We start from the raw sequence: 17889 nt of genomic DNA, 5'->3' as shown, positions 1-17889 counted from the left end.
AGCAGAGTCCAGGATGCTGCCCAGGCTGCTGCCGGCGAGGACAGCGACACGGGAGTAGTGCCACGTTCACACGTGCCAAGTTGAGGAACATGGGCTGGCTTTGAGACATGCCCATGGAACCCTCTAGTGCCAATGACAACAAGCACAGCCAGGTCTGTGGCCCAGGAAGGTGACAGCATGGAGCTCCCAGCAAGGGAGGCAGGAAAGCATAGAGGGCTGAGGGAGCAGGGCTCTCATGCGTCCAGTAGGTCCGTGATGGGCAGAGGAATAAAAGTCCCTGGAAGAGGAGGGAGACACGTTGCCCTGGAAGCCAAGAGAATAAGGTGCCTTGAAAAGGAGGCTGGTCAACAGAGCCAGAAGCTGGTGGTAGGAGCCCAAGGAAGAAAACCCGGAGCAACCTGTGAGCAGTCATGGGGGAACCTCAGCCAATTCAATTCCACAGCCTGGCTGGTGCAGAAATCAGGTTAGCAGTGCCCGCCCTATGTCTGTCCATCTACCCATCCGTCCTTCCATCCCTGCTCCCATCCCCCAAGAATCACATCACTTGTATTCATAATCTTCCATCTCCTTCTTTTCCTTCTGATTCTGCAGCTAATCTTCTAATTCACAGATCAGATTTTCTGCAGGACTCTCTCTTTTGTTCACTGCCTCCATCGTAAGCTATAATTTAGTAATTTTGTTTTGCATCTGAAAGCAGTCTGTCCTGTTCTTAAGACAATTCCCTTTGATAGCACGCCCTCTTAAATCTACTGAGCATGCCAATTAGAGAATTTAAGTCTTCTCTACAGTTATTAAAACTAGTTGGTACTTGAGAAAAAATAGGCAGATCAATGAAACAATATGGTGTACAGAAATAGACCCAAATATATTTGGGAACATAGAATGTGGGGTGCATTTCTAAATAGTAAGAGAAAGATTAATTTTTAAAATGTTGCTGGAGGGACACCTGGGTAGCTCAGTGGTTGAGCTCTGCCTTTGGCTCAGATCATGATCCTGGAGTTCTGGGATCGAGTCCCGCATCAGGCTCCCTGCATGGAGCCTGCTTCTCCCTCTGCCTGTGTCTCTGCCTCTCTCTCAGCAATAAATAAATAAAATCTTATTTTAAATGTTGTTGGATAAATGACTGGCCTTTGGAAAGGGGAAGCTGGGGAAGCTAGGTCCCTTCCTTACTCCTTCCACCAAAAGATATCATAGATGAATAAAAAATTTAAACATTAAAACATAAAATGCTTGAAGGAAACACAGGATATATATAAACTTGAAGTGGGAAAAATTTTCCTATGAAAAGACCCAAAATTCAGAATGCACAATTGAAAAAAAAAAAAAGAAATTGAACCAATCTATAATAATTTCCAACTTCTGTTTAGAAAAAAAAATTTTTCCCTATCCAAAGTCAAAAGTCAATGACTTTTGGGAGAAATGTGTTTTGGGAGAAATGTGTTTTGGGAGAAAACATTTATAATATATATGACAAAGGGTTAAGGCCACTAATTTGCAAAAAAAGTTTTTTTAAAGATTTTATTTATTTATTCATGATAGGGAGAGAGAGAGAGGCAGAGACACAGGCAGGGGGAGAAGCAGGCTCCATGCCAGGAGCCTGATGTGGGACTCGATCTCGGGACTCCAGGATCACACCCTGGGCCAAAGGCAGGCACCTAACCGCTGAGCCACCTAGGGATCCCCTAATTTGTAAAATTAATAAATCCCTAAGAAAAAGATTCTAGACCCAATAGGAAATTGGGCAAAGAATATGAACAGTTAATTCACAGAAAAATAAATACAAATAGTTAATAGACTTATGAAAAGATGTCCAACCTCCTTAATCACTTTTTTTTTTTTTTTTTACTTGCCAGATTGGTATAACTCAAGTAGTCTGATGGCCCAAACGTGAGGATCCTCGAAGGTTCCATCGCTACCTGTCGGGTGATCTTAGCAAGGCCATCACTATGTATCAGACCTACTGGCTCATGTTGCCCAATCTTTATCTCCAACCTGAACTTCTCCCCACTTTTTTTCTTACTTTTTCAAATCTTGAGTTAGGAGTCTTAGGAAAAATACTTAAAGCCTACAACATTGTTGAATTAAAACTATAGGTAACTGATTCTAGGACCCAATCCCTTCTTTGTCTGTCTCAAGGAAAACATCTGCATCTCTCTTCAGAAATTTTCCAACCAGCACCACAAATCATGGGCTACTTCCAATCAGTTGGGGTTTGGGGGGCGGGGTACAATTGGGCGGCGGGGGGCAGGGGAACCAGCTAAATGGACATTCACTTTAAGGCAAACACAGCAGCAAAGCTAACAAAGGGCCGGAAATTTAGAGTTCAGTCTGATATTCCTTACACAGAGTATTGTTCCTCACATAAGGAAGGGTCAGAGGAAGATGGTTGATGGGGCCGGAATGTACATTCCGTGGGACACTTCCTCCCAGGGCGCCTGCCAAAATCTGCAGCCTTGGAGTGAGGGATTTGTTCAGATGGCTGGTTCCAACTCTTCTGCCTTCTCTGATATTATCAAGAATTTATGGAGGAGGGCAGCCCGGTGGCTCAGCGGTTTAGCACCGCCTTCAGCCCAGGGCGTGATCCTGGAGACCCGGGATCGAGTCCCACCTTGGGCTCCCTGCATGGAGCCTGCTTCTCCCTCTGCCTCTGTCTCTGCCTGTGTGTGTGTGTGTGTGTGTGTGTCTCATGAATAAATAAATAAAATCTTTAAAAAAAAAAAAAAAGAATTTATGGAGGACTCTGAGACTCCAAAATGCCTTGTGAGAATCATTTACAAGCAACGCTTCCACGGTGCCTTGAGAACACCGAAAGTGGCACCAACTCTTTAAGGAAGAGAGAGCAGGTGGGGCTTCCCTTGTGGGCCAGCATCTCAGACACAGAACTGAAACAGCTCACAGCTCCCCACTCAAAAAGAAGGGAGAGAAAGGGACCCAAATGAAAGAATGACTTTGACACGAGACACACATTTTATAGAAAAATAATTATTAATTATTCATAAAAAATAATTTTTAATGTGGAGCTGCTTTTTGGAAGCCTGTATCATATTTAAAGCTTCCTACCCCATAGGAACACAGTCCTTCACCCCTCAAGAATTCTAAATCAGTACAACTTTCCTGTAGAAAAAGACTTTGAGAGGCAAAATATATATGGAAGCACGTCTGCTAAAATGTCTGGAGATCTGTGTGTCATTGGGCTTGCCAGGTTGGGACATGGGCCTCCCAGGCCTCAGTCACGTGGGAGACCCACTGGGGCCTCCAGCTAGTCAGTCTTTCCTTCTGGCACTGACTTCATGCCTTGGCAGAATGTTCGAGGCTCTCCTTGGCTCCATCAAATGCCTGGGCAGTACCATGTGCCTTGCTAGTGGAACCTAGTGTGTTTCACGGGAAGACCCCCTCCATTACTTCCTGCTTGTACAACCTTCCCTAAGATCCAAGACAACGTTTTGACAATGGGAAGGTTCCTAAAAGCCATTGGAGGTGATCACATCCCAGCCACAGAGAACTTTCTGGGCCTGCTTTTCAAGCTCTGTGAGTACACCTGTGCTCCTCTACAGACCCAAGCAAACTCACATGCTCCCTAGACCCTTATCCAAAACTTAGCCACCCCTTTAAAGTATCCCCGCTACCCCTGGGCAGTGTCAGGGGACAGGTGCTCACACTCAGCCTGTCCTTCACAGCACTTAGCACCATGTAGAAACCATCCCTCTGGTGTTTCTTTCACCTCCTGGGCCTGGAGCATCCCCTTTCTGGACCCCAGCCCCCAGCCTGTGCCTCTCTCCTGTGAATCTTCCCATTATCACTACATTCTCAAGGGAGGGAGTGGATTACTGATGACTCAGGAAAGAGGATTCCTAGAAGCAAGCCCCAAACAAGGATTTTTGGGGACACCTGAGTTACTGAGGAAGCATCTCCAAGAGAAATGTGTAAGCAAGTGAGGGAAGCAGGACGGTGCTCAGTGAGCAGGGTTCTGTGAGAGTCCAGCCACAGCCTGATCTTGGGGGGCTCTGCAGTGGGGGTAACTCCACAGAGTCGTCCCCCCTTCAGACAGGCTGGCCTGCCTTTGTATCCCCATCTAGGCTATCTGGGGCTGAGAGCTGCCCTGGGGGAGGTGGGAGTTGAATTTCCCAGGCGTTGTCCCACGGAGACCCTTCTCTGGACTCAGGAGCAACTAAGCAGGGACACCTGGGTGGCTCAGTGGTTGAGCAGGCTCCTGGGATCAAGTCCCGAACCAGGCTCCCCAGAGGGAGCCTGCTCCTCCCTCTGCCGATGTCTCTGCCTCTCTCTGTGTGTCTCTGATGAGTAAATAAATAAAATCTTAAAAAAAAAAAAAGATTCACAAGCAATCCACTTTCTCCCACCCACCCTCCAGCCGGGAGAAGCAGCTGTGCCAGAGCCCTGGCCCAATCAGAGCCCTGCAGCTGTGGCATGAAGGGACCCCTCCCTCTTCCCTTCCACAGACCCTCCCCCTCTCAGTGTCTCCAGCAATCCCCCCCAAGAATAAATGAGGGGCCACGCAAGCCCTTGGAAGTCACCAGCCTGGCTTCAAGGGCACTCTAGAAGTTCAAGGAGGCAGGAGGAGGCATTCAAAGCTCCCTTCAAAGAGGACAAAATGTCCTATGTTCTGGGCTTTGGGCTCCTCCAAACTCCAGTGCCCTCCTCCCTTTCTGTGTGCCTGGAGAGCACCCCAAGGTACATGTGGCCTCAGCAGCCCTGGGATGCCGGCTATTCCCTACAGTTCCTGTTCCAGCCTGCAGGGCCGAGGCTCTCATCTTATGAATCAACTGGTAAGTCCCCAGAGGGAGAAGGGCAAACACAGGACAGAAAGGTTGGCAACACCCTGGCAGGAAAGTCCAGAGGAGACCAAGAACCCCACTTTGTTTCCTACACGGTCTTCCTGGTGGCCCAGGGGGAGCCAGGCTTGACCTCGGCAACAGGGGTGGGATGGGAAGGTTCGGGGGCAATAGCCAGTTGACAGGACCCAGGCAGCCCCAGTCCCTAAGTTCAGTTAGGAAAACAAAGCAGGTTCAGGGAAGGGAGGCTTTCCACAAATTCCCAGAGGGGCAAACCCCACAGAGCCACCCTCTGACCAATGGGAGGGACATGCAGTCTGCAAGGCCTCAGCAGAAACCAGAGCGGGAAGGAGAAGCAGCTGGCCTCGAGACACCCAACAGCTCAGAGGTTCTAATTCTAGATGCTCATCAGACTCTCCCTGGGTGAGGACGGGTGGGGGAGGAGGAGGGTGAGAGGGGTTGGTTTAAGATTCCTGATGTCCAAACTGCAACCCCTACCCCTTACATCAGACCCTCTGGAAGGGGCCCAGGCATGAGCATTTTTATGGCCTTCCCAGGTGGTGCCAATATACAATCAGAGCTGAGAAGGACCTAGAGATCTGATAGGGATTCATCGTGTAACTCAGGTGACTGAGTAACTCAGGTGCCCTCAAATTCATCTCAAAGCAGCCTTTCAGGGATGGAAGGAATAGAATTTTCTTTCTTTTTTTTTTAAGATTTTATTTATTTATTCATGAGAGACAGAGAGAGACAGAGAGACAGAGAGAGAGAGAGAGAGAGAGAGAGAGAGGCAGAGACAGAGGCAGAGGGAGAAGCAGGCTCCATGCAGGGAGCTGGATATGGGACCCGATCCTGGGACTCCAGGATCACACCCTGGGCTGAAGGCAGCCCTAAACCGCTGAGCCACCTGGGCTGCCCGGAATAGAATTTTCTAAAAGCAAACTGAGCTGGGTCTTCAGCAACCCCCTCCCCAATACTAATATTTTAAAGGGGTGAGAGGGCAGTGGAGAGCATCCCAAAGGGTCGGTGAATACAAGGAGGCAAGGGCCTCCTAGCTGATGCAAAGGGCCTCCATCATGCAAACCAGGACACCACACACCACAGAAGCCAGGAAGCCAGCCCAGGGCCCCAGAAACAAAGGAAATGCTCACTGGAGGCCCACAGCTTCCCCTTTTGGGGCCTGTCCCCACCTCTTCTCTGAGTCCTGCTCTGCCACTGCCGTCAGTGTTGGGGGTGGGGGGGGAAGGCATGGAATAATCTGGAGCTCCTGGGTTGGAGTAGAAAGTTATCCTACACAGTGCTTCATACTATAGTGCTAAAGACTACCTCATCAGGTCTCCTGAGGGACTCTGCTTTGTAACCAAGCAGTGACAGAGGAGATAGGGCTGACCCCTGTGTACTTCAGCCCCTTGGTATAGGGGCAGGAAGGAGCGTCGATGGCAAACAGGAAACCCCAGCCCTATTGCGCCACACGAGGAAGGAGACTAGAGCTGTGGCCTGGGACCCTGCCAAGTTCTAGAGATTACCAGAGATACCACCTCCTGGTTCCTGAACCTGAACCTGTCCCAGACATGGGCAAAATTCAGGCTGCCCGGAAAGGAAATGGCACACTTTGCCTTCCACCTTTATTCAATAAAAGGTCTGCTGGTTGGCAAGGCCCAGGTCCTCTGTGGGACCTGTTCACCTCACTGATCCTCCCTTTCTGAATGTACCTCCTCTGACCCCCAGTGACCCAGTCCCACAGCTCCCCCAGTCACTCTACTCAGAAAGCATCTGGCACCAAACACCACCAAAAGGGGAGTTAAGGTCAAGTGTCCTGAGTGTATGCTGTTCTTTCTCAGCTTTACATTTAACTGTGAATAAAAGGCTTTGCTAATCCCCACCCAAAAAGCATGCTAAGCATCAGGAAAGGGGGAGTGGAACCTCTTACTTGGTAAGAGGTTGGCAGGTGGAAAAGAGCATAGCTCGGGGATCCCTGGGTGGCTCAACGGTTTAGCACCTGCCCTCGGCCCAGGGCGTGATCCCGGAGTCCCAGGATCGAGTTCTGCATCGGGCTCCCTTCTGGAGCCTGCTTCTCCTCAGCCTGTGTCTCTGCCTCTGTGTGTGTGTGTGTCTCTCATGAATAAATAAATAAAATCTTTTAAAAAAAATGAAAGAGAGCATAGCTCAAGAGAACTAGCAGAAGTCTAGTCTCAGGAGACTTTGACACCTGTTGCCCCCACAAACCAGGAACAGAGCAATCACAAAATTATTACTGTGCTAATAATAAAACACCGGAAGTGAATAACAGCTACCACAAATGAGAGTTTACTGTGGGAGACCTAATATCTGCTTTGGCTTATTTAGTCCCCACAACAAACCTATGGAGAAACCTTAATATCCCCATTTTTGCAGATGAAGCAAATGAGGCACAAGCAAGCCAAAGAACTGTCCTAAAATACACAGTCTGGAGCAGGTGGTGCTGGGGTCAAACCTGGGACCCTGCGAATCCTTGCAAAGCAGAACCCTCTGCTTTGAAGGGGAAAAAAAGGAGTTTTAATGGGGCACCTGGGTGGCTTAGAAGCTGAGCATCTGCTTTCGGTTCAGGTCACGATCCTGGGGTCCTGAGATCGAGTCCCACATCAGGCTCCCCGCAGGAAGCCTGCTTCTCCCTCTGCCTATGTCTCTGTGTCTCTCATGAATAAATAAATAAAATCTTAAAAAAAAAAAGTTTTCAGCTAAAACTCAACTGACCCAGCCATATCCTAGAGGAGTGGTTCTCACACTGGAGTCCAGAAGCCCCTGGAGGGCTCATTAGGTACATATTCCTTTCCCCCCCCAACCGCCCCCCTCCCCCAGCTTCTGATTCAGTCCTTTTGGATGAGGGCTGAGGATGTGCATTCCTAACAAGCAAGCTCCCAAGTGAGGCTGGCAGTGCCAGTAACCAGGCTCTAGAAGCTTTTCTTTGTCCTTTACAAGAAAGAACCCATGGGGAATGCTTCATCTTCACCATTTGACAGATGAGGAAACAGAAGGTCCCAGAGGTTAGGCAACTTGTCCCAGGTCACAGAGCCGACATGAAGCCCACTGCCCTGTCTGTGGTGCCCTGGCCAAGCACTGGATATGGGGGACCCTGAGCAGGGCAGGCAGGAACAGGCAGGCTTCGGCTGCCAGCCCCAGCGGGCCCTGGAGGGTCTGGGGAAGGAAGGCAAGTGAGTGAATGGCTGCACGGACAGGATGTCCATAGAGCAGACCCTGCGGGAGCCAGGGATAGAGACCCTGGCCATGGACCTGGGCACCTGCAATGTCACCGTGCCACACACCACAAAGTCATATCTACCCTCTGTCCAAAGAATGAGCTACCCACCCCTCACGCTCAATGGTCCCACAGACCACCTGCTCCTCCAACCCAGAAAAAGCCTGGGGCCTGACTGATGACAGGCACAAGGCCCCTGCTGACACCCATCCCAGGAGGCAGCCCCTGCCTGGACCATCCAGATGCGGAGCCGAGATTCCAGCCACGCCAGGCTCCCTGCAGGCAGCTTGATCTGACAAGCCCTGGCTCTTCCACTGCCAAACTGGGACCCTGGCCTGTTCTGCTCAGGCCTTCTGTGCACAGATCTGAGCCCCCAGTGTGGCTGGGGCCATTCTGAGGAACTGGTCCTAGGATTCCCGCCAGAAGGGACATGCCTCCCACTCGCCACCAGTGGGTGGTGGCCAGGTGAGTAACCTGGGAAATCACCACTAGTACTCACCCAATCACTTCACAGGCCCGGATGAGCCACTCCTTGTTTACAGAAAAGTCCCACCAGTGTCCACAAGTTTTTGACCTTCTGGATGATGTTTAGAAAGAAACCCAAAGGCCCTTAATCTCATATCAGAGAACTAGGGTGTTGGAGCAGGACAAAAAACAATAATAATAAGGCATTAAGGAAGTAAAAACACTCCAGACAGAAAAAGCTCTGTGTGTGTGTGTGTGTGTGTGTGTGTGTGTGTGTGTGTGTCTATGTGTAGAATTTAGACTCTGGCTCAGAGGAACCAGAGGTATAGAAAGCCAATCTTCCAATTCAACAGATCCACCAAGGAAGGCCCTGCCTCCCTATAGCAGCCTCTTCACCACCTTCAACCAGAGAGTTCTTGCCAAGACTACACCCCCCACCCATGGGCTAAAGTTCAGCAATGTGCAAACTTCTGTATGGCTGAGCTGGCCTGAGGAAGGAGTGGGAAGTAGGTGGAAGCCACAGTGGCCCTAGTAAGGCAAACAAGAGGAAGCATTTCTTGACCTGCATCTCTCGAAACCAGGGCTATTTTATAGGTCAGTTTCATGGTCTACCTTGGGAAGGGCAAATTCAGCTTTCCTCCTGCCCAATAATTATGGGATCTAGGTGAAGCCCCATTCCACAGGGAGGGCCCAAGGCCTGTATCAGTGCCTATGCGGTCTGGAGTCAGTCTCAACTCTGCAGGGGACATACTGACCTAGCCAGGCAGGTGAGGGGGGGCTGCCTCCAGCTCCCCACTTCCTACAAGCACAGGCTTCTTTCTGGCCACTCTTCCTGTTTACTGAGTGATTTCTCCGAGACTCATCTCTGACCTCACTTCCCCTTCCTCAGGGAACCCCAGCAGCTCTTCCTTTTTTGGTGCTATAGGCTAAGATCGAGCTTTGTGTGCAGAGATATTGGGGTTTCTGCTCCTGGCTACCTGGGGCCAGGACTGGAAACCCCGAGAGCCAGGTTCACAGGCATCCCCCACCCCCATCCCGCCCACCCCTTCCCCACTCCTACTCCCAGCCAAGATGAACAGGTTCCTTGCACTTTAGAAGCAGTCAAGAAGGGAGAGGAAAGGAAGGATCTAGCATTCACTCAGCCCTCCCCTGGGGCAGCCATTGGGGGGCATCTCACAACCACCCTCCTTTCATTTCCTTAACACCCATGTGTGGAAGAATTCACCCCCACACAACAGATCTCAGGCCCTTCCTAGGGGAGGCTGCTCATTTGGGGGTTTCCAGAGCATTTCCAGGAGGCTGAGGGAGTTTTGAACAAAACCACGTCCACACCCTCCTCTGCCTGCCCTGCGACCAGCCGACTGACCCTAAAGAAAAATCAGTCCCATGAAACCCAGAACTTCTCAAAATGGGCTTCAAAGGCCATTTCTGTAAAATCTTTACACTTTGCCGACTGTCTAGAGTTAAAAGAGCAGCCTCCCACTGGACAGAGAGAAAACAGGCAGAGCCAGGTGAAGAAACTTCCAGAGTCCAGTGGGCGAGTCTGTCCCTCCCACACCTAAATCCTCACACTGACTCGCTGGAGAGGCCCTTCTGGGAGCTCCCCTTCCAAGGAATGTAAAGCTTTTCTCACAGAACAAGGTGTCCCATTGAGAAGCCACTTGATCCACTCCCGTGACGTCAGAGCCACACAACCTGGTCTCTTACTTCTGGGTCCCGAAACTTCCCAACCCCCTTTTACCTCAGACTCAACCTGAAGCATACACACCATCTCCCCTGCCCCCCAGCCCACTGCACCGTGTCCCGGGTTATCTTGTCATGTACACAAGAAAGCATCCCTTGTCTCAAATGTCTGTTATGATCAACTGTGAGATCCCATCTGGGGCTTCAGGAAGAGGGTGCCAACTACCTCAGGATACCACCATCTCTCCGGAGCTCGTGAGGCCTCATGAACCCCACCAGCTGAAGTGCACCCTGCATGCCAGCCGGGCCACTCTGCCTGTGGACAGAATATTCGGGAGCCATACCCACAGCCGCCACGGTGAGGATTTAGCAGGGCCAGTTGAGCCCCAGGATCTGGAACACACAAAGGATGCTTGAAATTGAAATACTGAGGATGTTATTCTCAGTCTCTTCAAGAAAGATGGTCTCAACAAGCCACCTCTACGTGATTTGGACCTCACTCACTGCAGCACAGCTCTGAGGTTCAAGGCACGGTGAACCCCAAGCGCTCCCACGCAAACCCACCACAGAGGCCACTGCCTGAGGCCTGGGGCCCAACTGCCAGCAACCAGCAAGCCACCTGCGGTCAGCTCCGAGGCCAGGAGGCGGCATTCGTCAGTGCCTGGTCGCCGGCCTGCCCTGCCAGGCTGACGTGGAGGCCAGACCCCAGGATGGCAGGGGCGTGAACGGTGGCCGGGACCACGCGGCCCTGCCTGGAATGAAACCACCGGGACCTGGGCAGCCCGGGTGGCCCAGCGGTTCAGCGCCGCCTTCGGCCCAGGGCGTGATCCTGGAGACCCGGGATCGAGTCCCACATCGGGCTCCCTGCATGGAGCCTGCTTCTCCCTCTGCCTGTGTCTCTGATTCTCTCTCTCTGTGTCTCTCATGAATAAATAAATAAAATCTTAAAAAAAAAAAAAGAAGAAGAAAAGAAACCACTGGGACCAAAACACACCCACCACTCCATCACAGGGCTTTCTCTTTCTTTCCTTTTTATGACCTAAGTAAAACAAACATTTTTTTTATCTTAAAAATATAGATAAGCAAAAAGATTATTCCAAAAAAAGGACAGTTATCGAAGGACTCCACTTCTATGAGATACCTAAAATAGGCATATTCACACAGACAGTACGTGGAATCGAGGTTACCAGAGGCTCAAGGGTCAGGAATGGAAAGTTAATGTCTAACGGGTAGAGTCTTTGTGTGGGATGATGGGAAAGTCCTGGAGACAGTATTAGTGATGGTTGTACAACGCTGTGAGTACACTTAATGTCACTGCTGCGGTCTGAATGATTGTGTCTCCCCCAAATTCATATGTTAAAATCCTAACCTGAAATGTGATGGCATTAGAAAGTGGGGTCTTTGGGCAGGATTCATGAGGATGGCTCTACCTTCACAAATGGGATTAGTGCCCTTATAAGAGACCCCACAGAGGGGCACCTGGGTGGTTCCACCGTTGAACCTCTGCCTGTGGCTCAGGTCATGATCCTAGGGTCCTGAGATCAAGTCCCACATCCAGCTCCCTGCAGGGAGCCTGCTTCTCCCTCTGCCTTTGTCTCTGCCTCTCTCTGTGTCTTTCATGAATAAATAAATAAAATCTTAAACCAAACACAAAAACAAAAACAAATAGCACAGTTTGGTAACCTGATTTTGAGAAATATCATGTTTTTTCCATGGTAACAGATGCACATCTCTACCTTATATTTTTTTGTAGCCCCATGGTAGTCCAGTGTATAGATAAGCAGGCCTTCCCTGCCACCCAAAAGTGGAGTGTTCCTATGAAACTTTTCATGAGCCCAAGTGGCATAAAGCAAAGAAGCGATCACCATTAATTTATATGGGAAAATTTTTGAGTGTTCCCAGACCCAAAAATTAACATGTCTTAGGTTTTTCTGATACCTCAGGATACGTCTTGCTAATGGAAACACAAAATAAATTGAGATAAAGCACAGATGCCCACAGACACAGTTGTAGCAGCTGGATGCTGCGATGCTGAGTATAGGTCCCGGGGAAGGAGCTTGGGGGGGCCCCGCTCTCAAGCACTGGGGTGTGTGTGGCCTCTGTAAGAGCTCGCTGCAAAACAAATGCTGAACACTATTTTTGCTTTTTGCCTTTTTTTTTTTCCATAAAAATGAAAATCCTCTTCGGATTTCTTTCTGTTAGCAAAACGGGTACAAACGTAGGTCTTTCATAAAAGCCAAGCAGCATAAGGCAAACCACTTTGGAACACTGACGGACACCTGTACCATAATTAACAAGTTTGCTTTTGTTGGGATTTAGCCTCCATTTTGGTTGCTGTTATTATTACAAATAATACTGCAAGGGACATCCCTGTGCACATATTTTTCTGCACTTGTCCAATTATATCCTTAGGATAAGATTTCCTACCAGTGCAATTGCTGAGTCAGGGACTCCCCTGGGAGGACTGTCAACAGAGCCCTTATGAGTAAAATCACAGTGGGGATGTTGAATTTTGTCATATGAAAGCCTCTTTCGGGGATCCCTGGGTGGCGCAGCGGTTTGGCGCCTGCCTTTGGCCCGGGGCGCGATCCTGGAGACCCAGGATCGAATCCCACATCAGGCTCCCGGTGCATGGAGCCTGCTTCTCCCTCTGCCTATGTCTCTGCCTCTCTCTCTCTCTCTGTGACTATCATAAATAAATAAAAATTAAAAAAAAAAGAAAGCCTCTTTCGGGGCAGCTGGGTGGCTCAGTGGTTGAGCATCTGTCTTCAGCTCAGGTCATGATCCTGGGGTCCTGGGATGGAGTCCCGCATCGGGCTCCCCACAGGAAGCCTGCTTATGTCCTGCCTCTCTCTGTGTGTCTCTCATGAATAAATAAATAAAATCTTTTTTTTTTTAAGTCTCTTTCTCCGCGTGGGCTTTTCTTGGCTTTCACCTGGGTGTCTGTGACAAAGCATCGCAGTTCAGGGAAGTAGGGGCCGTCCCTTCCATAAGAAATCAGTTCCTCCCTCCCCATTGCCCTGGCCTCCTCAGGGGACACACCAGGCCTGTGTCAGGAAGAGAAACCGCTACACAAAGAAGGCAGAAAGTGGCTGGGCTAGTAGCTACTGAATTCCCTTTTAGTAGCAGGAAAGACTACAGCAAAATTCCAGGATGGCCCAGGGCTGGGTGCCCTGTGGTGGACAACGTTTAAGTGTGGACATGTGAAAGACTTTCTTTTGTTAAAAGTCTTGTTCCTGAGTAGACATAAGAAGAATGCAGTAGACTCTTCCTAAAGAGACTCGGTGCTAGAAGGGTCCAGTGGAATCATTCAATCCCTTGCCTTGGAGATGGGAAAACTGAGACCCAAAAAGACTGTAGCATCAACATTTCAATAGTGTCTAAATAAATCCCAGAAGCATCGCACACAGTGATTAGGCTGGCTGTTCAAGGTCAGAGCTTCAACGTACCCCAAATTTTAGATGCCTCATACAGTTCTTATCCTCCTCAGTCTACAAAATCTGGAAATTAAGCTCAGTGACGTCACATCCCAGCTCAGTCATGGTCAGCTACCTACTGGAGCTGCTCCTACTGGCTCACAAGGGCTGACTAAGCACATCTCTTCCCGACTCAGTGTTCATGGTGCCATGTTGGTAGCTTGAAATCAGCCATGATGGGACTATTTACACTATAGAAATCAATAAGTACCCCCAACCCCTGTAGAGCCAGTTGTTCAACATTTATCACTGGTCACAGCCTAGATGCGAAAGCCATGAGCAGGTGAACTCAGTTTTCTCACCTAGCTAAGGATAGCCTCTCTCCAAAGCATTATAACCGGCCATTCATGGGCCATCGTAATACCCACTTCTATCCAATACTCTACGTTACTCTTCTAGAAACAAGCAGTTAGCTGAGTGTCAACTATGGGGAAAGCACCATGCTGGTGAAGTCAGCCCACCCTGCCAAATCACTTTGGGTTGAGATGTCCAAGGACGGCACAAGTATCTTTTTTTCAAGTTTTATCAAGGGAATGAATAGGAAAAGCCCTCCTAAGTCACTCTGCTCATCCAAGGGGAATGAGCCAAGAGCGCTTCCCTGCCCCCTACTTCGGCGTAAGGTTTCCCTCTGATTCAGCCACAGCTGACGTGGGAAGAGTGCTACAGCCTCAAGCTGTCTTCCTAAGCAGCGGCATCAACCTGTGATTACAGGCTCCAGAGTCTGCCTGCCACCCCAGGGATGATCAAAAATGACCCACTGGACACCCAGCCGGCCGAGTCTGGAGGATGCCCCTGTTTACGGTGCCCTGCTTCCCAGTGCCTGCTGCCCTCTCCTCTCCCCTCATCCTCACCAGACACCTCCTCCATGGGAACCCACAAGCAGGCCAAAGAAACAAACCCAGCAATCACAGGCCTGCAGGAGCTTACCCCACCTTAAGGACTTATTTCAAATTCTTCTGGAGATGCAGGGAAGTGTTTAAAGAGGACAGCCGGTCGTTAGGGTAAATCGCTGGACCGTATAGTAGAGTGGTGGGAGAAACAGGGAAGTGGCAGAAGGGGACCACTGCCCTAGCTTCACAAACGCAGTGGCAGCAGCTCTCAGCAGCTGTGTCTTAAAGACAGAGACTGGACGTCTTGCTCTGTTCCAAGGACTCTGCTGAGACCTGCCCAGCTCCTCAGCCTGGGGGAGAGGGGACATGGGCAAGTCCCAGGCCTCTCAGCAGGATTTTCTGGCAATCTGGTCCTGCCTGTAAACCACCTCTCAGTGAGGGCACTTCCTGCCCCAGGATCGTAGGGAGGACTGAAGGCAATACCCAGGCCAATGTTCTTTTGTGCTTTGGGACAGCCATCGGCACTCCAGCGGAGGTGCCAGGATGTGCAGTCCTGGGCACCTCTCCAGCCAAGTCTCTTGGCCATTCCTAAGCAGCTCACGCACAGAAGGCAGACACGAAGCTTGGCTCCGGGGCCCCAGGAAATAGACCAAGAAATCAAAGCAAAACTAGTGGGTGACTGAAAGGTCCCAGGTAGGACAGCACAGCTGAGAATAGGAAGGACTGGGGGACTGAAAAAGTGGTGTAGGGCACTGCCCCGCTAGCTGACCTCTAAGCACACACTGGGGAGAGGGCCTGCAGCCCCAGTCAGACACTGTGCAGAAATGCAGAGGGGTGGGTTCTGGAGCCCGGGGGGTGGGGCAGGAGGAGATGCCCCTCAGGAAGGGGGGGATGCTGCCGCGGGAGGCACAGGTGCATATGGCTCGGCCCTGTAGTCAGGTGCAAAGGGCACATCCCTTGCCCTGGAGAGGGGCATGCCTCAGTGCCCACCCCCTGCCCCCGTCACCTGGCCTTCTTTCAGCCCCTCCCTGAAGATGCCCTTCATTCTAACTGGATTTCACCAGCACAAAAATGAGGGCAAGGAGCAAGGGATATATCTCAACAGTACCCCAGCTAGATTATCCTGTCTCCCATCCCAATACACCACCCCTGCTCTCCTGTCTTCTGAAGGAGGGGCAGGACTCACCCCTCAGCCTCTCCAGCACAGGGGATCCCCAACTGTGCCAGCCCGCACTCCCAGGTGCCCAGGCGGGCTTCCTCTTCTTCTGCCAGGGCAAGAACCACCTGCCCCCCTTCCCCAACAACCCCACCTCTCCAAGCTCGGCCACCATGTGAGGCCCTCTTTTAGCCTGCGAAGGCCCTGGGGACTGCAGCGGCTCACAGGCATCAGGCTGCCAGTTCCAGAGGAGAAAACACAGCTGGTGCCCACACTCACCACCCCAGTCCAAGGTCTCTGATCCCAAGTGGGCACCTCCCAGGCTGGCTCCACACTCAGTCCCTGGGACACTGCCTTTGGACACAAGCTAAAAACAACAACAATCAAAACCACCTCTCCTCAAACAACCAATACATCTTAGCCCTGAGAAGTTTCTTTAATTCCTCAGACCACCTGCAGAAAAAGTTCTCAGTAAATAAATGTGGATTGATACGTAAAATAAATCCAACCCCAGATTCCTCTTCCAGATGCTCTAGAAAGAAGGCCCCTGGCTCTGAATCCCAGCTGTTTAAAAAGAATCATTGTTTCTAATTCTTTCCTCCCATTGTACCCGGATCAACTGTGACAGGAACAGAGTCCCGCTCCAGGATGAATTGTTACTTGGCAGCTCCCTGATTCAAACTTTCATTCATTTCGTTCAAGTACTTACTATAAACCCGGCCAGCACTAGTCACAGCCTCTGTCCTCTGGGAGAACCCGGACTCCGGACACCTGGGAATAGAGTACATGCGGCACTGAGCAGCGGCGCTCCGCTCCTGCTGTCACCGCGTGGCATTAGCCGAGAACAGCCCAGGACACAGAGCCCCACAGTAAGATGGAGCCCTGGGTCTCGCGGCCGGGCCCCGCGCCGCTCCGTGCCGTCCCCAGGCTTCTCCCAGCCTAGGAGCTGAACGCAAAGCAGGAGCCCCAAATGCAGAAGTGGCTGGGTCGCCCGAGGAGCCTGCCCTCTCGGGCGAGAGAGGACGCAAAGCTGACCTCGCGCCAGCTCTGTGGGCACCGGCTCCGTGGGCGCGCGGGGAGACCGCGGAGGGGAAGTGCCACGAGGACCCCGCGCCCCCGCGCCTCCTGCCCGCCCCTGGGGACCGTCCGCAGGGCAGAGAAGTCGGGACCCGGCGGGGGTCGGGCCCTCCCCGGAGCCGTCCGGGCCTCCCGTTCCTGCACCTGCTACCGGGTCCCAGCTCGCCAGGGGAGTCCCGGGAGCCCCAGGGATGGGGCGGGGGCGCCTTCCTGTCGCCGCCCTGGGCGCGGAGGGCAGGAGGGACCCCCCAGGGGTCGCGGAGGGAAGACGCGCTTGGAGGCACAACTTTCTCCGGCCCGAAGCCGGGAGCGCAGGGGTGGCTCCTCCGCGGCCCGCGGGGGGTCCGCACGCCCGGGAACCCCCCGCGGCCGGGAGACGAGGGGGGGACCGCGGCCGGCGAGGGCTGAGGCGCTGACCTGGGCCGGGCCGGGGACACCGCGGGAAAACTTTCGGCGAGGCTGGAGGGAGGGAGGCTGGGGAGAGAGACCGGCCCGCGCCCGGCACCTTGCGCCCCGCATCCCGCGCCCCGCGCCCCGCGCCCCGCGCCCGCCCCGCGCCCCGCGCCTTGCCTGCGTCCCGAGCCAGCGGCATCGCCCGCGGGGCTGGAGGCGGGGGTGCCTCGGCGGGGCGGGGGCGTGCTCCAGCCCGCGCCCGGGTCAGCCAGCGGCGGGCGCGGCTCAAACCCAGCCCCGCAGCGCAGGCGGCGGCCGCGCGATTGGGGGTCGGGCGCCCCGCCCTCCTCGCCTCCCCTTCTCCCCTCCCGCCCCCCCCCCCCCCCCCGCCTTTATCCGTCCCTACCGCGTCGGCTCGGCGTCTCCCCCGGCTTCCTCTAGCTCTCCATCTCTCCCCCGCCCCTCTTCCCTCGCCTTTCTTCCTCCCCTCCCTCCCCTCCCTCCCTTTCCCCCTCCCCTCCCCCTGGGGGGCGGAGCTTCTCCCCTCCCTCCCAGACAATGCTGGGGCTGCGCGTCCCCTTCTCCTCCTGCGAGTCGGGGCTTCGGCTGCCAGCGCCTCTTCCGGGCCGGACGGGGGGGCGAGGGGGGCGACGGGGGGCGACGGGGGCGTAGCAGTGCAGGGGGTACGGAGGACGGTCTGGATCCCCTCACCCCATTCGCCTCTTCCCTCTTCCAGCCGGATGGAGTCTTGGCCCAAGCCCCTGAGCTCGGCCCGCGCTGTGGC

At 52.6% G+C, this 17889-nt stretch overlaps 1 protein-coding gene across 3 annotated transcripts in view; it reads right to left on the bottom strand.

The window, feature by feature from the left end:
* The window catches only part of RASSF2 (Ras association domain family member 2), a 43050-nt gene extending 25447 nt beyond the window's left edge, over nt 1-17603 (bottom strand). Inside the window, exons 1-2 of one of the 3 annotated variants that reach the window (XM_025469388.3) lie at nt 17512-17603; nt 16345-16406 (exon numbers count right to left, since the gene is read on the bottom strand). The gene's annotated coding sequence lies outside the window, so the exon portion shown is untranslated. Of the gene's footprint in view, nt 1-16344; nt 16407-17129; nt 17223-17282; nt 17373-17511 lie in introns of those variants that run through there. The other 2 variants (XM_025469389.3, XM_025469390.3) reach the window with 2 other exon arrangements.
* Nucleotides 17604-17889: the final 286 nt, after the last annotated feature.

This window comes from Canis lupus, chromosome 24 (genome assembly GCF_003254725.2).
Source record: "Canis lupus dingo isolate Sandy chromosome 24, ASM325472v2, whole genome shotgun sequence".
NCBI classification, from domain to species: domain Eukaryota; kingdom Metazoa; phylum Chordata; class Mammalia; order Carnivora; family Canidae; genus Canis; species Canis lupus.
The sequence above is the reverse complement of the archived record's forward strand: the minus strand, read 5'-3'. Positions and strand labels throughout refer to the sequence as shown.